General features: G+C 41.7%; 1 long non-coding RNA gene across 3 annotated transcripts in view; it reads left to right on the top strand.

Moving 5' to 3' along the window:
* LOC112549887 overlaps positions 1 to 20,811 on the top strand; it is a 155,376-nt gene that overhangs the window by 29,988 nt on the left and 104,577 nt on the right. Inside the window, exon 4 of one of the 3 annotated variants that reach the window (XR_003093492.1) lies at positions 1,154 to 1,640. The exons of the other annotated variants lie outside the window; for them this stretch is intronic. This is a non-coding gene — a long non-coding RNA (uncharacterized LOC112549887). Of the gene's footprint in view, positions 1 to 1,153; positions 1,641 to 20,811 lie in introns of those variants that run through there. 3 annotated transcript variants of the gene reach the window in all.

Here is a 20,811-nt window from a genome sequence, read left to right as displayed (position 1 = left end):
CCCGGCGGCGGGGAGCGCGGGCCATGAGGCGGGCGAGGGGCTGCTTTTCCCTGTGCTCAGCACCAGCTTCTTCCCTGCCAGTGAGCAGGGGGTCGGGGCTCTGCACTGATTCCCACCTGTACCGTGAGGCTGGGGGGGCACTGGGAGTGAGCAGGTGTGGAAGCCAGCAGGAGCATGGGGCCCACACCGGTGTCCCAGGGCCAGTGCTGGCAGGGCCCAGAGCAGGGTGGCAGGAGCGCAGGGTCCCGGCCTGCAGGGGATCTATGGAGCTAGGCCAGCTCCCCCCTCTCCCTGTTGGTGCAGCCCAGCCTGGCTTCACAGACCCCTGCCAGCCTGTGCCCCACTTTGGGCCCCACTGGTGCTGGGCCTGGGACATTGGTCCAAGACATTGGGACATTGGTCCCAAGATGGTGACCAGGGGGCGGAGCACCTGTCAAGGGGCGGGGCTACCCATGCAGCCCTTGACAGCCTGCCAAAACTGGGTAAGTGACCCTCCGTCCGAAATAATTGCCCACCCCTGATCTAGAGTGATCTAGATCACTCCCTACTGTGGAGCATTACCCTCCCTACTGTGGAGCAGAGCTGTGCTGGTACTCAGCGCATCCACAGGTGGCAGATAGTGGAATGACCTTCAGGAAAGTTTGGCTGTGAAATAAGCAGGGCTAGCTCTGAAGAATGAGCAGTTGCAGACTAAGCAGCAGCAGTACCACCAGGATGTGGTGAGGACAGCAGACAGCAATGGTTTCCCTCCTGAAAAGCCACATATATCCTTTGGCAGTGCTGTGACATAGTGAGTACAGGTCACCACTATAAGAAGCCTGCCCAGCCCCCAGCCATGGGTCTACAAGTCCTCAGTGTCAGAGCAAGTGGAAGGAGATGTTAGACTCTCAACAGCTGCCAAAGACAGGTGAAGGCTGCAGCAAAACAAGATCTCCAGCTGTCTTGGACTCCTTGCCATTAGATCAGGATCCCAGTCTGTCAAGAGCCATGTGGAAAATGATGTGTAGCAGGTTCTCCACAATAAAAGAAGTCACAAACAGGTGTCTTCCATGAAAACAGCTTTTCCAGCTTTCTGCTTACCCCACAGGAGGAAGGGCTAGAAAAGGTGCCCTAAACATAGCCTGACTAATACAGTATTCTGTATTTCTTCCAGACTGGATAATCGTATCCAGCAGGACCACCTGTACTGCAGTTGAATATACCAATGAAGACACACCATCATTTTCGCGACCTGGAACATCAGAACCAGATCCTCTAGAGTGCCAAACTGCAATCATGGCCTGAGAACTCAGATGATACAACATTGATATAGCTGCACTGAGCGAGACCTGGTGAGCGAGCTATCAGCATCTCAAAGAACATGGAGGTAGCTAAACCAAGACCACCCTGACCTCAATCATTGAGTTCCAGTATGCTGATGATGCTGTAGCTTGTGCTCACTCGGAAGCCCTTCCAGGCAATCATTGATATCTTTACCGAGGCATACAAGGAAATAGTTCTGATGCCTAATATTCAGAAGGCTAAGGTCCTCCATCAACAAGCTCCTAATGAACTGTCCCCAACTCTGGTAATCCAGATCCACACTGAGAAGCTGGAGAACACTGAGTATTTCCCATATCTCAGAAGCCATCTCTCACAGAAGTCTGACATCAGTAAAGAAATTCAACATCTCAAATGTGTAAGTGCAGCTTTTGGATGCCCGAAGAAATGGGTGTTCAAAGATTGTGACATTAGATCCAAAACCAAACTCATAGTTTATCAAGCAGTTGTTATCCCCACCTTCTTATATGGATCTGAGACATGCACAACATACAGGAGACATCTAAAGTTGTTGGAGTAGTAACATGAATACTGCCTGTGGAAAATCCTATGAATCCAGTGGGAAGACAGATGCACCAACATTAGCATCCTTCTGCAAACAAACATCACGAGTATTGAGGTGATGATCATCTGACAACAACTTCATTGGGCTGGCCACATCATCTGGATGTCCAGCTCCAGACTCCTGAAGCAAGTTTTATTCTCCCAGCTTAGCCAAGGCATATGCTCAAAAGGAGGGCAGAGAAAGAGCCTCAGGGATGTCCTCAAGGCCAACTTGCCAAAAAAATGCAAGATCAATGCCAACTCATGGGAAACTATTGCTCAGGACCACCCCAAATGGTGGGAGAGTCTGCTGCAGGGATCTCAGTACTTTGAAACCTCATGACAACAACAGGAGATGGAAAAGTGGGAGTGGCAGGAACAGCATGTTGTGGACCAAATGAAGAATCCAGCACCACCCATCCCACATGGAAACACCTGTCCAAACTGCAGTAGAGTCTCTTGATCCCGGATAGACCTCATCAGCCATCTTTGGACACATAAATAAGACAGTCATGGAAGACAATCATCCTTGACTGCTCTGGAAGATATGTAACTACCACTTCTTCATTACTTTTGCTATGCCATGAAGGGATTGCTGAGGATGATTGTCAAAGGGATTGCCAAAGAAGACCCTCCCAGGCATCCGCTGCACTCACAGTTTCTTGCCAGCGTTTAACAGGGTCCCTGAGTTCAGGCATGCAGGCAGCCAAGCAGGTCTACCTCCAGTCTTTAAGGTAAAGAACTGCTTAGCTGTTCTGGAAGATATGTAACTACCACTTCTTCATTACTTTTGCTATGCCGTCTGAGCTAGTCATATGAGACTCCCACTTTACTACTTTACCCACAATGCCAGGTCTAGTCCTTCAGGTTCTTAGCATCACTAAAGTAATTGTACCCAGAAGGGGTCTGTGCAGGGCTAGTTGGCCACTGACTCTGCACTCCTCGATCCAGTTATCTGAGAGTTTACTAATTACATTTTGAAAGGGGTTAAACATCATACAGAACCTAAGAATAAAAGAGTCACACCACACTACAAAATAGAAACTCCTTTCCTATTATTTATGTCCAGTGATACTGTCCAGTCATGCAAGACTGAGGTTTTGGTTATAGTGACTTGGGTTGCATTAACTCCAGTTTTATTGCCCTATCATTATCACAGTAATGTTTAACTACCCTTAAACCTCAAACTTCAAAAAGTCTAAATAAAAAAGACCATCATACTGGACTAATAGTTAAAAAATACAGGCAAATAAAGTCTGTCTCATCCCATCTGTTCCCCTGATTCATCACTGAATGGTGGAAGAGATCTCCTTTGCTTGCACTTCAGAGCTGTACAGGCTTACTTATGTATTCCCAGGCTGGTGCCTATTGCAGCGTATGCCCTTAGAAGTACACGTGATTTGATTTAAGTTTTGCCATTTTTAAACAATTATTAAAGCTTGGTTTCAATTATAAGAATAATAGTTCTCCATTGGCCCTACAGCAAAGCTGGAAGAATACTGAAGTAGCAGTTTTGAAGCTATTAACATTTAAATCTGGCTGGACAGTTTTGAAAAGTGCAAAGAAATAGCTGTGTTTATATGAGCAGTGTGTTGTCTTTAAGTTGTGTGTGTGTGAAAACCAGGGAATGGAGACTGCTTTTGCCTCTCCAACTATAGCAGATGCTACTTGATGTGTGCTTTAATACTGAAATATGCTCTTATCCTTTTACAGCATCCTTCTCAATTCTCCCTTGTCCTCCCACTTCTCTTGCCCTCTGTGTAGGCCCTTCTGCCCCTGACCTCTCATTTCCTCCATCATTCTGTAATAAAAGAAATAAAAGCAGAGTGGGGGACTAAGTGAGAATCCACACTGCTTGTGGTGTTAATGAAGAGGTTGGAGGAGACACTGCTTAGAGACACTCCATAGGTGGCAGCTTAAAAATCATCTCTCTATTTCTCTCTGATTTTAATTAATTGGGCTGTATTTAAGATGAAATTTATTCAATTTGTGCACTGTGTTGAGGATGTCACACTACAACATCAGTTATATACATAGCAATACAATTATCATTCTCTGCTGACAAATGTACCGTGACATTGATAAAAAGGCAATAATTCGAATGTACATGTTAAAATCACCCCAATAGCTTATTATAGATTGTCAAATGAATATAAATATCTAATGTTCATCCTGTAATGTTCATTTGTACGAGAGAAAATGAAGGTATAGAAGAATAAATTAAAGTCAAAGAAACACAAAAAAACCCCAAGAAAAAGCCCTTGATGTTTCCTGAATTGAATTCTGATCCTTATCCACATTTCTATTACAAGACTCAGCACAGTACCTATTAGTGGGACATTTTCCACTCTAGCAGCCCTGTGCCAGGATATGAAGAACTGGCTAAACCTTTCTGTGTCCCTCAATCAATTTTGCTGATCGCTAGCCATAACCCTAAAATTCTCCCAGATTGTTTACAATCCTCATTTCACATTTCTAAGAAGAGTCTCACCAGATGCATTACCCTTCAGAGTACTAAGCATGTATTTTGTCCCCTCCCACCCCACATGCAGTCTCTCTTCTTCCTCAGTAGAGTACATTATTCCTTCTATATATTTCTCGGCAGGTATGTATTGGTCTGCAGAATTAGCCCTGACCAAACCTAGAACAGAATAAATACCTGTTAACTTCTTGTCTAAAACAGTTTTTCCTCTTCCCACACACTTTTGTGTGTACTCTTGTGACAGGTATCCATTAAAATGGTGCTTCAGAAGGAAAAAAGGAACCAAAAATTGCTCAGTAGTTTAGTCTCAGCTCATTTACTACACTAAGCCAAAAATCATAGCTATAGACATATACAATATAGGAATGCTGTGGGACAGCAAGAAAAACTGAACTTTTATTTTTATTCCTTTTTTCTTGATTCATTACTTTGCCTGCTTACTCAAAGTCAGAAATGTAGCTGAGCTGGTATATTGAGCTATGGATAAGATACTTTCTACTGTTCAGATGTCTTAGGCTAAACTAAATCCATTTCTCTAGTAGAGGAGCTGACCAGGATGTTGAATAGTACACTGGATCACAGATCCGAAATACTGACGCATACAGTAACTAGTGACAGCATGCAAGAATCTGACACAAACTGCCAGAGCATTATTTATTATGTACTGTACCACAGCCAAAAAGCCTAGAAATCCAGTTCTGTATTGGCTTCTCAGATTCCAGTGAGCTGAAAGGGAGCCAGGTAGAGCTAACAGCCTTTCTTGTTGTCCTTTCTCAAGAGGACTCCAGCCAACTTGATCAATCACAACTGACCCTTTATTAGGACTTGTGCAGCAGAGTGGGATTTCCTGGCTGAGTCACCAGACTAATTTAATGTTTTTGGTTTACTTCCAAGTTGCTTTGTACCCCTGCTTTTGTTGAGGGGAAAAAAAGGCATATTCATTGACAGCAACATGTAATTTGTTTTGGTATTAGTTCATGGTATTCACCTAGCTGAACAATCTCTGTATCTAGTTCTTTCAGTAGAATTGTCTCTGCTTTTTGATATTTCTGGTCTGTTAATTCTTCTTCCTCTTTTGTTGTTAAATGTTACCAATAGAACTTGCAGGAAAGGTCACAAAAACCATACAGTATGAAGAATTGGCATATTTACTTTCATTATTGTTGGAGGACCAAATAAGATCAATGCAAGAAATGCTTTTCTTAAAAAGCCATACATGAGTCCATCCTTTAGAGGAGTAATTTTAATATATTTATTTGGAAAGGGTGATGTAGAAAAGAATGTAATCACTAGGAAAAAGCATAGGTGCTTTGTGTTTCATCTTTAAGAGTTTGAGACCTTTTAAAAATCCAGTGTTTATATAAAAGAAAATTCTTAAAAGACATATATTCTTGGCTCACCGAGAAAGATCTTCCTTCCAGGGGAGATTCTGAGGATCACCCAAATTAAGTTAGTTCAGCTCAGAGCCCACAGTGAAGTTCTGTTGCACATGGAGACGGTGAGAAAGTGTTCTCCAGCTTGTGGACTGCATCACTGTGGAAAAGGATTACTTTCAGAGATAAAATTACCTTTCAGAATAGAGTTGGGTCAATCTAACAACTGAAGACCACCAAGAAATAGTTCCATGATGCAGGAAGTGGTTATCATGACCCATATGATCTATTCTTTCCTTCTGTGTCAGTTTTCAGTTTATACTCCGATGTGTGGTTAGAGAACACTCTTCTGTTCAGGTGCTATATTAAAAATGATACATAAAAGCAAAGGCCTAGCTAGTTGTGGTTAATAAAAATCCCTTGATACTTTTTGCAAAACGTGGTGTATGTTTCCTCTGACGTCCTTGTCAACTTTCTAAAGGAACAGTTGCATCTAACCACCTATATTTTGCAGAACTTTTAATTGTGGTCTTCATCCTAAATACCTTTCCTTTCTTAAATTAGAACATTGCATAGTATTACAGTGCACTGCTAGAGCCTGATCTTACTCCTGAAGCCAGAAGCAAAATTACCGAATACTTCTACGGAACAACTGAGCCCTTAACAGTTTCCATGTTTCACCTTAGTGGTGTCAGCATTTAAGTGGAAGGAGTAGTGACTTCTATATATAACACTGTATTCTGTTGTGAAGCACTTAGAGTTCCTCTGGGATGGAACCATATAAATGTTCACTGTATTATGACTGAACACTTTGCAGTCCTTAGTTTGTCAGACAGAGGGGAATCTCATCATACCATACACCAACTTACTCTTACTTGTGGCTTCAGCGGAAAATTAAGATACTGCCATACATCACCATGGCCTCTGGAATTTGCGTGAGGCATCTGGATATGGTTTCCTGATTAATACCACCAACATTGTTTACCACTGTCGGATCTATTCAGAGCCCTGCACTGATGATGCAGCAGTATGAAATAGTACCACACCTATCTCAATGCTGCAGCTTCCCAGCTAATGTTGGTCATCAGAATTTCCCCTCATGTTTAAATAAAGGCTCTGATAGCATGTCACTTGGCAGCTCCAAAGTCTATGCCTAGGATCTGCTCCCTGCTCTATTTTGAAATTACAAAAATGACCTGCCTTAGAAAAATAATGAGTCAAGACAAAGCTTATTTCATATTTCCTTAAGATCATTTTCCATTTATTTTGGGCTTGAACCTGCACAGTGCAGATATGGAGCATTGTGCATATAAGTGTAATGGGACAGGGAATGCTGAGGCATTATTATGTACAACTATTATGTTCCTCTTCTTCTTGAACCACAGCTTAACTCTTTGCTGTAGTTCTGTCTTCTCGGGACTCTTTTGCTGCTGATCGCCGTGTGTACTGGGGCCCAAGGGCTACGGCTTCTGTGGCAAGCCAGTCCCTCGCTGACCTTGGCCCCTGACCTCCAGTGACTAACAGGTAGCCTGACAGGCCAAATAAAAGTGGCTTCACAGGCCAGATCTGCCCTGCGGGCCACGCGTTTGGCACCACTGCTTTATGGCATGATCATAACACGTGGTATGTGTCACTTGGGCTCTTCAGGACTTGAGAAGAATGACTCAGTTCTTTCCAAGTACTTCAGCACCCTGTCAACACAGTGTGAGGTCTCTGATGCTATCGCTGTCCCAGTCTTGGACTGGTTGACTGGCTTCCTCCACTGCAGTAAATCTGTAGCTTGTGTCTGAAGTACCATAGATTTTGGGCCCAGCCCTCACAGCTTAAACATCTCAATCCTGAACCAAGCAGCTATTGAATCCACAGGGCCTTTTAAACTCCTGAGTTACAAATCCTGGTGTTCAGAGCAGCAGGAAAGCGACTGGGAGTGACCTGTTAGGTGACTGGCCCACAATGCAAGTTCCCTTTACTGCTGTAGAAACAAGTACTGAGCATGCACCTTATTTCTGGGACGTATGAGTGGCCCTGCCCTCTGTATGTATGCAAAGACACAGCTATCATAACGGTTTCTTCCTGATTGTTTTTCTCCCTTTGTTTTGGCCAAAGTCAACACCACAAGATAAACCATGTGGATTACATTAGCACAAAATAAAGAGCAACTCAGTGAGCGCAGGATCAGGGTTAGTGAAAACACTGCTGTCTGTCTGCCAAACTACTGCCTCATGAGAGGAATGCATAGCTAAAATCCCCATTTGCGTGCCGAGGCTTACACTTAAGCCCATGTCTCCTCAGTCACAGCGTGCGTCTGCCCACATACTACTCCTTTTTACCCCCATGAACTTATGACTAAGACAGCAGGTGTGCAAAGGGCTTGAGATTTACTCCCACACAGAGGATACACCTCTTACTTATTTGCACCCATGTAACGATGCTGAAGCACAGCAAGCATGTGCAATATGCTGTGTGAGAATGTGTGGGATAAAGGTCACCATGTAATGTAGGTTTACCATTGCTGATTGCTGTACCTCTTTTAAATGAATGCCCAATGAGATTTCAGTATATGCATCCTTACTTCTGCAAATAGATAGCATTTGACTCTGTCAGATGAAGTGTTGCACCCTTTAACTATTTACTGGAAGAATTAACAAGTTAAATTAAAATAGGATTTACAAATAGTGTTAGCTCAAGACTCAGGTTTAAAAATACTGAGGAAATGGAAGCAGTGTTCTATGATTAGCAGTGGAAAGTAGAAGGAGATAATGAAGTTAATTCAAACCAATATAATAAACATTTATATCACTCTGCAACATACTAATGCATTGCCAGGGGAGATATGTGCCTGTGGTTCCTTTTGTCTAACAGTTACGTTTCCTGTGAAACAAAACTTCCTTTAAAATGACATTTTGTGGAAGAGGATTGCTCTGGAGGTTTGGTGATGGCGTATAGATTATTTCACCGCTGTCCCCCCAGTTTAATTCTGGGTTGTGTTCATAGCTACCACTGTCTGTTTGGGAGAATATCTGGCATGACCTAGTAGATTCAGTCCAGTTCACAATGCACAAACATCCACATCAGTGAAACCATCTTCACCACAATTGCCACTTGTTTTCTAGTTTGGTGCATGTAAATTGCCTGTGGAATTTGAAACCTTTGCTGATAAATTATTTTAGAGGAATTTGGAAAACAATTAAAATAGAAAAATTGACAGTGAAAATTTCCAAACCCAGAGGAGAGAAGGGAAGAAGTCAAGACACTGTGGAAACAAAAGGCTAAGGGAGTGCATTAGCAGCAGATGCCTAACAACTGAAGTAAAGCTGTTCTTTGTGAAATCCACAGAGCCCTCCCCTTTTTCAAAATATTCCATCTAGACAGAAATACTGAACTGCACTTTTCCCATTCCCAAGGTCCCAAGGGCACAGACAGAAAGACAGACAGACCAAGATGACAGGTAACCGAATGAACACGATTGGGAATTCCCCCTCTTACTTCAGGATGCAACAAATGAATCATACAGCACAACCCTCAAACCAATATTGACCAAGGGTGACCAATATTCCAGTCTGACAAAGCCAGGAGAGTGAAGAGAGCGCTCAGTAACATTAATTCTCTTGCCCCTAAGCAGCAGGAGGAAGAAATAGAGTACTTCATTTTCATCATCTATTCTGAGATAACCCCAGAAAAGAAACAAATGCTATTTTCAACAATGAAAATAAAAGGGGACTTTCAATTTTAATAATCTACCGTGTTGTTGGTAACATATTTGTTCAGAAGTTTCTTTTTTTTTTAACCTGACTGTCCCTTTAATGAAATGTTAAGAAAATACTTTACAGAATTTATCCATATTAAATGCAGATAAACAAAATGAGAAACAAACTTAATTGAAACCCTCTGTGAAATCTGGCTAATCAGTTTTCATTTCCAGGAGGCTTTCATTTATGTTATTTAATTTATTATTTATCTGCTTATTTTGATTTCTCTTTTGAGCCCTAATCTTCAACTTTGGGTATTTTACAAACTCTTGGTAAAGTCCTGGGGATGTTGCACTGACTTCAGTTGGGTCAAGACTTCTCCCTCCGTTTTCTTAACATTTTAAAACCTTGTTAAGCCCTCGGTAACTTACTGACCATACAAACAACTTGCAGCCCCCTTAATAATAATGGTCCTTATTTGAGACCATCTTTCTCTGACCTTCCAAATGTCCTTCATTATAAATCCAAATTTGCCCCCACTCTATGCAAACATGTTGCCATTTCACTTTGTAATCATAAATTATAGGCATTAAAGATGCTGAATCAGGAACTTGAGGTTATAGCTGTTGAAGAAATGAATCTCACATTTTGACAAACTGCTTCTTCTGCCGCTTTTCTTGTGTTCCTCATTCTGAGTCACTGTCACACATTTTAAAGGCCAGTGTTACATATGTAACTCTTGATGGTGAGAGCTATGCCCTTTCTTGTGGTTTTTGCAGGCAGACAATGCCATTACACATCTCTACCTTTGTCTTTAGTTAAAATGCTTAATTCACATTGCAGTACTTCCTGTGTCTCTGGAGCTTATGACACTGCATAACAGTACTGCAAGTTATATATTTAAATATAGCTGCATTGGTTGTGTTCTACTGAGTGCCCCAAGGATGCTTATCTCTGCTAAGGTGGAGCTTGTTGGGATGCCATCTTATATTTTTCATTAACTCTCCAGGGTTGGAGGAAGGGATGATACTCAAGGATCAAACAACAAGCAGGTGCTAGGTATTAGGCAGTTGAAAAATACCTAGCTATTGTGGTAATCGGTAATGCTTTTCAATAGGATTTTAAAGGTCAATGTAAACTTTAAAATGGCTGTGACACCGAGGGTTGTGGTCAGAAAAAATAATGTATCATTATCCCATTAGAAGCAAAGAGACAAGAAAATGTTCAGCTAATGGATCTATCTATTTATGTAAGTACTTTTTATGGCCTTCAAATCCACAGTATCTGCGCACCTCACAGGCAGCTATGAATTCATTCTCATATGATTCTCATAATTTTATCAGTTTTATGGACTTAGGGGACTGAGGCATAGAGTAATTAAATGACTTGCCCAAGGTCTTACAGGAAGTTTGTAGCAGAGCCAAGAAGTAACCCAAACATCTATGGAGTCCCTATCCAGATTGAGACACTTACAATGTTTGCTCCACTTTTTAAATATTAGAACTAGATGAAATAAAAGACCCTGTGGAGGGCCACATTTCCACTTCCCTTTTAGCTCTGTATAAAGGAACACACTTAGGTGTACCCATTCTCCTTTAGTGCTCTGCCCACTTGCATGGGTAGAGGGCATAACCCCATAGAGCCTGCTGTCCCCCCTTCAGACCCTTACAGTGATATGGGTAGCCCAACAACTTCATAGTCCGCCTTTGGGACATCTGAGCCAAAGGACAATTTTTTCCCAAGAAAGCAAGTTTTTTTTTTTAAATAAACAAATTTGCCTTAGCTGTCCTCACTCCCCTTTTGATTCCTTGTGCTTGCAGACATCAAATATTTAATTAATTATTTTTACTGGTTTGATTGTTTGCAGTCAGCAGATTTCTAATTTGTATCAGAGCAGGAGCCATCTTAATCTCACCTGTGTGAGTATCTGTGAGAGGAGAGTTTGCACATTTTATCCAGTCTGAAAGTGAAAGCAATGCCATGAGATGCATCTGTTGAACCAAAATGAAGCAAGAAAGTTCAGACTTTTAATAATTAATCTAAAATACAACAAAGTTTGCCATCAATATGTAGGAGAATTGCCAACAAGCCTTAGGAATGAATTATTTTAAAGAAATCCTAGTATTCCCTACAAAAAGTGTAATTTCATTGGGTAACATTTTAATTTGAATTATTCACTTACATTTTTGAAAACACAAAAATATGGTAGGATTGTAAATTTAAAGCCAGTGGACATCTCTTAAATGAAGCGTGCACAAAAAGTCAGCAGGAGGAAGCATGTTATAGACTTTTCCTTCCACTCTCTGTACATCTTTCCTACCCAGTAGTTACACAAAGCTTGGCTATGCATATGCATCTGAATTATGTATTGATTTTGTGCTTCTCAACCAGCTTGGCTTTGCGGGGTATTCTACCACAGTAGGTACACTGAAAGGAGGATGGAGGCAATAATATACTGGTATTAAGATCTCTTTCCACAACACATTTTGAGTAGGAGTCTCTGCCCTACTCCACCCATAACTTTCTCGCTCAGATTCTCTTTCTTGCTCCTCACTGAGAACAGTAGGGAGCAGATTGTTTAGGACAGAATTCGATAGGCACAGATGTTACCACCTGCTGCATGATCCTGTCTTCTTACTGGCTTTTAAGAAAGACTCTTCATCTTTAAAAGTTTACTGGAGAGGGCAGGGACAGTGTCCCTTGGTAGTACTTAGCACTTAAACAGCTGCTTTATTTTCTTTTTTACAGGTTGGCAACCAGACACTTATTGCAGTGATACCCTGTTTTCCAGAAAGCCCCTGAGTGTAGATGTGCCAACATGGGCTCTGGTTTTGCCACAGCTAATTCTTTTATTTCAAAAAGAGGAAATATCCTTGGACAAATCTGCTTTGTCAAGGTTGAAAACGTTCCACACCACAGATGGTGACCATAAGGTGCAAGTGAGTTTTCAGCTGAACCACTGACACTCTACCAATTTGCTTCACTGCTAAAGATTTTTAAACTATTTTTCCTTATGAGAAGCTGAGCAAGATACTTCCTTCCAAATGTCTCTTCCTCCTGTTAACTTCTCACTTCCATATTCATGGCACTCCTGCTGCTGTTAACACTACCATGCATAACACCTACGGCAAATTGTCCAGTTCCTGTTGCTTCTATGCCAGTTCCTTTTTATTTTTTAAATAAATAAGGAACTGAATGGAGGTGGAAGGGGCAGCAGACTCCTGCTATGGTCTACTATTACAGAAGATTTTCTCAGGTATTCTTCTAGATGATATCTCAGTGGTGCTATGAAAAGATGGGTTACAGGCTTTTCACAACTCTAGTTTAGTTAAAAAATAACCCATTGCTTTCAGCATATCTGATGTGTGGAGGTTAAAAAAGCCTGGTGTACAAGATATTCACTGGGGAGGTGGGGATTTTCCCAGAAAGTGTGAGGGGATTTTCAGCCCCTACTAACACTGTGTGAAAATTTCTCAAGTACTAGATAGAACATCAATAACAGCATGCAGTAAGTCGTAATATGCTCTTCTGATTCCTTATAACTTATTAGGGGTTTTGTGTTATTATCAGAGAACCCACCTGTGGTTGAAGGACTCAGTGGCTTTATCTAATTTTTCACTGGTGAAATCCCCCATTTCATTGTGAGAATTGAGTTACTGGCTTTGAGTATAGTCAGACTCATAGGCCTTTGCTTCTCTTCTTTCCTTGACTAATTCCAGACATAAAGTAAAATAAAGTTGAAGGGAATAGAAAAAGTTTGCTTTAGCTTCACAAATGTTTCTCTTTCTCACTGATGTGCTCCAGATACAACAATGTACGTTTGAAAAAAGAATAATACTCTCTGTCCCTTTGGTTAAGTACAGTCAAAAAGCCCGAGGCTGGATTGATTCAATCTTCTCAGGTTGGATTCAACTGATAAGCAAGTGAACAGACATTCACTTTTGATTCAAGAAATGCAGCCACATGCCTGCAGTGGTCCAGGCCAGAAGCCACGGGGTGTTGGAACATGCCTCCCTGCTTGGCTGGAGCAGACAACTTGGGCCAAAACTAGTTTGCCCACCCTGCTGGGTGTGGGAGGTAGGTGAAAAGCATCCTGGGATTCTGGGAGACTGTGGGTTAACTTGAATCTGAAGGGGATCTGGGACAGAAGTTCAATAAACCAATTTAATCGAAATCACTTAAGTCTGATACTATATCCATGCTTCCAGGTTTATCTTAAACCAGTTTTAGCTATTTTGAAAGCAGTTTATGTGCACTGCACTTTTGTTGTGTTACAGATTTGAACAGGTTTCCGATAACTTATACTGGTTTATGTGTATTTTCTATCCCTAGCCTGTGAGACTAATACAAGAAGTAAAAATGTATGCTCAAGTCTCCCCCTCACCACCAGCCCTGCCACTCCCGCATTCCTCAAAGTGGACGTGTCTACATGTGCAAATGCTCTGGGGTGGGCTTACTCTAGAGGAATACCCACCCCGGGCTGGCATCTACATGTGTGGGGAAGCAGGAGCAGATTTGGTGCTCATGGCAGCAGTCTGCTCCCACCCCTCGGCTCTGCACTGGCTCCCTGTAGCAGCCAGGGGCTGGCAGGGAGCACTGGGCCAGGAGACAGTTATCTCCCAGTGGAGCCTGGGAGATTGCTCCCTGCTCCTGGGAGCTGCCTACTGCTGGGGCAGGCTTGGCCACTGGAGCCCAGGCAGGGAGCTCCCAGCCCCTGCTCCATGATTGCGCTCCATAATTATATCTTATTCCTGGCACTCATAGAGGCATGGATCCCTGCAGCTGCCCCTTCCTAAGTGAAATCTGCCCTTCTCTCAAAGTCCCAGCCCAGGATCACCAAGCTTCTCCTCTCACACTATGGCTATTTTCAAACCTTTCCATTCACCCTTGCCTCTTTTTCTCCTTTTTTAAACAGCACTGCATCGAACTTCTCTCTCCTTTCCTCCTCTTCGTTGCTGTCATCTACTGTCCACTGTTCATAAGACTTCCTGATTTTGACTCTTGGTTCTTTCTTTTCCTCTCCTCCCAACTCATCCTTGTGACCTTAAATTTCCTTTAATGATCCATCTAACCCCTTGACCCGGTTTAATGCTATTCTCACAGGCTAATTTTCTTGAGTTGGTCTTCTCCAAGTCTTTCTCCTGATCTCTGTCTCTCCCCCTTCCCTAGCCATAACCGGCTGTCATTCAGCGTTATCCATCAGTTCTCTACCTTTTCTGCCCTGTCATTCAGCCTTTCTATTTCTATCCAATCTATCAACATTGAGGACATGTTTTCCTCAGCTCCCTTTCCTTCACTGATATGGTTTGCCAGTCCTCTCCTGATTTACTTGTCTCATACTTTACTCCTTTGCTCTTCTCTTCCATTAGAAAGTCTGGCCTGCCAACTCTGAGCCCTGGGCCATCCCCAGCGTCTACTGTCTCTACTTCCATCCTCACTTTGAGGAGTATCTCTGACAGAAATCCTGCGATCAATCTGACTTTCTCCTTTGTTCCTTCCCCCTTCCGTCCTGCAGTCTTCCAAGGTAAACAGCTTGTTTCCGCATACTTAATGCCCAGATTCCCTGATGACTCGTCATCACCTTGACTTAACCCTCAAACTCTCCTTTCCTTCTCCTCCCACTTCTTTCTCCACACATATTTTACTGAGTTTCTCTAAGAAACAATTGACAAAATTATAGTGTGACCTTCCCTTTTCTTTCAGGTTGCCTTCAACTCTTTCTCTTCTATCACAGATGCCTATGTTTCTCATCCTCTTGTCCTCTAATACTTCTATTTGCCCTGCTCATCCAATCCCATCCTTATCTGCCTCATGCCCACTCTCATCTCCTCCTCTTGACCTCTCACTCCTCTCTGGTCTTTTTCTCTCAAGATAGAAGCTGGCTTCAGTATCTCCCTTCTTAAAAATCTGCTCTTTACCCTGCCTCCTCCTGGCTTCCTACTCCCTTACATCTCTCAGCTCAGTGAATGAATTGCTTAAAGTTGCTGTCTGAAGTTCCTGTCCTCCAGTTCACTCCTACACCCTGTGCAATCCATCTTTCCAGCCCTTGTACTGAAACGAAGCCCCTGTTTGCCAATGTCTCTAAAAACATCTTCCTAGGCAAAAAACAGAACCAATGCTACATTCTCTTCTTTTTTGACATGTCATTTGCCTTTGCCTCAGTTTAGCATGCTCTTCTTGAAACCTTATTCTTCTTTGGCTTCTGAAACTGTCCTCTTCAAGTTGCCTTCTAACTTATTATCAGTTCTTCATTGAAAGATCCTTCTCATTCCTCCTCCAGCCTTCCTTAGTATTCTGCAGACTCTCTTTTGGTTCCCTTTTCCTTCTACACCTTATCTGGGTGATCTCTTCTGCAAACACAAATTCAATTACCATCTCCATGTGACTAATTCTCAGGTCCACCTTTCCACTTCAGACCTGTTTCCTCAGTCCAAATTAAAATCTTGACTTCTTTCTCTCCTGATCTCTTCTTATGAAGATCTGTTGGTCAACTCCAGCTCAGCATAGTTCAAATAGGGTGCATCTACATGTGCAATTAGCACAAAGCAATAAACTCTGGTGCATATTGCGTACCCGGGCACCGCATTTGAACATGCATCTGGGACAGCAGAACATTGAGCCAGGTTGGCAGGGGGCCCAACGGGTCAGCCTGCCAGCTCAGGGCAGCTCTGACCCGGCTCAATATGTTGCAGAGGGGCTGGCTGGGGCACAAGGGTGTTCCAGTGCACGACTGCTGGCTGGGGCACAAGGGGGTTCCAGTGCACAAATAGCCAACAGGCAGTCCCGCACTGAAGCAACCTTTTGCCTCAGCTAGCTGCCGGCTAGCTCTGCACCCTCATGCTCCAGCCAGCCATGTCAGCATCTACAACACCACCACAGGGTAGTACTTGTATTTACAAGTACTATCCTGCATCAGAGTTCATTAGTTTCCTGCAGCCTAATAGGGCCATATGTGTAGATGTTAAGACTTTACTGCAGAGCTAATTAGGCAGCTCCGCAGTAAACTTCTCATGTAGATGCACCCACAGAGTTCTTAATTTTCTCCCCCAAGGCTTTTCCTGTGGAAGTCACCCTCATCCTGTTTGCCACTCTCGTTACTAACGTGGACGTTTTCTTTGACTTAAACTTTCTTAATCCTCACACCCTGGTTATTACTTCCTAATTCTTTCTGCATAACATCTCTAAGATACGACATTTCCTGCCCTCAGAAGATCTTGTCCAAGCTTTCATTATCTCATATCTCAATTATTGTAAGGTCGTTTCCTCTGGTTTTGACAAAGGTAGTCTTTGACCACTGACATCTCTCTGAAGTACATCAGCAAAGACCATTTTTTCAGGTCCACATTCAACTATATGACCCTTCTTTGTGCATCTCCCTTCTCTGTTGTATCAAGCAGAAGCTGCTTGACTTCATCTTCAAGGCTCTTCATAGCTTATCCCTTCCCTGCCATCATTTCTCATTTAGTATCCAGAGGTCAACTCCAAATTCCCATTAGTCCCTCATGCCAGCCTCCCTTAACCAGCAATCACATTTCAGACATTTTCACCTTCAAGCTTTCATCTATGTTGTCTCCTCACATGTTGTTTCCTTTCAGTCTCCTTAAAGTTCATCTTTGCTGCTATACCTACAAAATACCCACACTGATAGCAGCTATACTGCTGGTGTGTTGGTACCACTACCTATAACATGTCTTCTTATATATCCTTCTATCTATATCCAGCTATTCTTTCTTGTTCTTCAGTTGTTATCTTTTAGACTGTAAGGTCTTTGCAGCAAGGACCATTTGTTTGTCTTGTGTTTGTACTGTGCTTAGAACAAGATGGCCTTGTTTTATGACTTGGATAGGCACTACAGTGTTACTAAGTGATTAGACCCCATTGAATTTCTCAACTTGTTTATTTAGAAGGAAGGTAGAAATGATTTAAAATACTGTGTCTGAGTTCACCTTGTCCTCTCTGTTCCCAATATTTTTCAAGATACTTGCACTCTCGCTAGTCCAGCCTCAGGACTTGCAACATACACACAAATGTGGTCTGTTCACCTCTCACTTATACCATTGCAGTAGGTTTCCAGTAGGGTTACACCATTGTAAAACTGGTATGAAAGGGAAATCAAACCCACCAAACTTTCAGTACAGGAGCACAATGAACGATCTCAGGCCTTCTCCTCCCCTTCTTGAAACAAAGGGGAGTTTTTCTATCAGCTTCAATGGGAACAGGATTAGGCTGTTTGTTCTGATTGTTGCCTTATGTTACTGCAGTTCCTTGTGAGTCCTTTGCTTGCCAAATGTTGAATTTCCTGCCAGACCACTGGTTTATTTTTAACACTTTGGGGACTTTCTCTTCATTCCAAGCCAAATGGACATGTTCAGGTTAGTGAAGGGAAGAAAGATGGCTTGGGTGAACATTGGAAAACAAGTAAGCACAGACCATAATGGTATCTCACTAGAGCTTGCCACTGATAAAGCTTTTGTATTCAATCTGCATCAAATATCTTCTTTCAGATTTCTTGTAAATATTACAATATTTATAATGATGTACTATAAATATAACAAATGTATAATATTGTAAATCAGCCCAAAAGAAGCATGATGAGGTTTGCTGTCTTGGGTGTACTTAGGAGAGATCATTTAGGACAATCACTATCATTTGAGAGCCAATAGCATATTATGGAGAATTCAAAAGTTTGGGTTGCCTGTGGTCTAGGCTTTACTACATGCTTTTGCAGACACAAGTCTTGATCCAGCAATGGCTGTCTTATGTAGACTGCATGCTTCGAATAGGAGTCAACTTCAGGGCTTTGCCTATAGCCATGGCCAGCCAGCATAGAAGTACACATTAAGAATGCTGCTGTGGCATGTATCTGTGACCATTTTGAAGATATTTATGCATGGTGGAAGAATGAAATCCATATTTACTACATGTTACTAAAATAATGTTAGTGCCATCTTTTGGACAAGATTTTAAGAAGCAGGTAATTTGGGAAATGCAAAGTTATGGGTCCACAGCAACCACAGTGGTTTGCTTACACATCTATTATGCTTAGGATGACTGTATTTTCAAAATAAAAAACTGGAACACTAGAAGAGCCACTGTTTAGGGCTGCAGAATAGTCATACAATATGCAAAAGTGCAGATTTTTTTAAATGTGTGCTGGTGCTACTACTTCCAGATTCTGACTCATCATAACTCTTGCATATTTCTCATGTGGAGGATTTTTTCCAGTAACTGAGTGATCTGAATGAGTTTATCATAAAACACTGAGCCAACATTCACTTTGAGTAAAAAACAGCTTTGATAACATCTATATTCATTCAGCTGTTTCTCTTTACTCCAAATACTGTTCATCATGTTGAACACTCAGGTCTATTGGGCTATTGCTCCTGGTAAGTGCAAAACCAATTACTTTTGGCATACGGATACGTATTCTTAGACAAGTACCCTTCAGTTATATTTTTTTTAAAAACCCAGCCCCTCCCTCCCCCCCCTCCCTTTGACTGATAAGATAAAAACTGGAACATTTCAGGTGCTCTAAAAGTACTTTTCAGGACATGAGGACATAAAAAACACCTAGACTAGACTACTTATTTATATAGCTTCATTAAGATGCTACAGTTCTTTTACATTTCATTTTCTTGGCTTCATATTAAGGTACATGTATTTAGATGTATATGCAAGTCAGGATTCAAACAAACAGTACAGTAGGTTTATTTGAATGATTGCATCATCACAAGTCTGACAAATGCATTCACTGCATTTACAGCATCATCACACTGAGTGCATTTATTTGAACTTTCTAACATGTACATGGGATCACACATTCAGATAAACACAGCTGTGTTTATTTCAGATTGCACAACTCCAGATTGTATGTGTGTGTCTGGAGCCAGTGGACTGCACATGCATAGTACATGATTTTCAAACAATTATAACTTCCTTATTTGTTAACCAAATTCTTAAAAATATGTCTTATCGATATGTAAGGTTAGGATTGAGTAAAAAGGTGACGAGAGCCCTTTTCATTATATATTTTAACATAATGTAAAATTTGCTGAAAAAAATGATTTGATAAAACTGTTCAAACAGTCCTATTTAAAATTAAAAGCCATATTCTGATTTGGATAGGCACATAAGACACAAGTCTTGATGTATAACTCACCTGAATATATTTACACAGGAACTACCCTGTTAACTTCAATGGAGCTATTCCAGAATAACAATAAGGGCCTGATCTTGCCAAACCTTCAGCAAGCAAGTATCTTTGCTTATGTTAGTATTTCCATTGACATCATTATTTGCAGATTTGGGCATTAATATTGCTTAAACACCATTCCCTTTGGTGCAATACCCCCATTAAAATCAGTGCATTGTATATCATTTGGTAGTGACATAATGGTGGCACCATCACTCTTTTAAACAATCTTAGTGAGAACCAAAACCTTGATTCTGCAAAGATGCGAGTTTGGGTGTACACTGAGTTCAAAAGTATTACTAACATGCTTAAAGTTAAGGACGAGTGTAAATCTCTGCAGGATCAAGGGCAATGGTAAATGTTTTCAGTAAATATGCACACACATCTAAAGCAGGAACACTATTAACACTAAGGAGAGCTGTGCATATGCAGGATTTGGGTAATTAAAGAGCTGACAAGAGTAAAAATAGGCCATTTATGGACTTGTCTAGGCTTAAACAAATCTCCAAAAGGTCTAAATTGTGAAAAAGCTCATTTTTAAATATGCAGATAACTCATATTCATCCACAAACGGAAGGGTGGCTATTGCACTAACTACTCTCCTTCCCCTCCCCACCTAAAACCTTTTGATTTAATAACCAGGTTGAGGCATCTCAGACTTTTCAGTCTTAAATCCCTGAAAACCAGGATTTTTAAAGGATGTATCTCCTATGCTCTTGGCCTAACTTTGGGTTCAGCTGAGCTGTGATTGTACAGATCCTGAGGAAAGGTCTTGGGTATTATCTTTAAATCCACCCCCTTTCCAAAATGGGGATCTGCCAAGGGCTGGTTCAACCATGCATGAGCAAAAGGAGCCTAAGAGTTGTTCTAAATTATGCATGGCTTCAAGCAGTGTCAAGCGACCAGTCCAGCAGCTGGAGATTATAGGAGCACAGCAATGCACCACCCACACCTTGTACTGAACAAATTCAGTGGGGCTACAACTTGGTCAAGTAAGAACAAAGTTGCTAGAATAACAGTGAATTATGTCAACCTTTTCTATGTATGTTGAAGATCATAGGTATGGTTTCAACCTGAAATTCATAAATCTCATTTGAGTTTTGATTCAGATATGGTGTTTGCTTAAAATAAAAAATGAGAGCTAATGTCAGGGCTGAAAACTCAGGAAAGTTAGAACCAATAAGGCATTTAGCTAAATTTGAAAGGTCACAC

Source organism: Alligator sinensis, unplaced genomic scaffold (genome assembly GCF_000455745.1).
Source record: "Alligator sinensis unplaced genomic scaffold, ASM45574v1 scaffold693_1, whole genome shotgun sequence".
NCBI classification, from domain to species: domain Eukaryota; kingdom Metazoa; phylum Chordata; order Crocodylia; family Alligatoridae; genus Alligator; species Alligator sinensis.
This window is presented reverse-complemented; position numbering and strand designations above follow the sequence as displayed.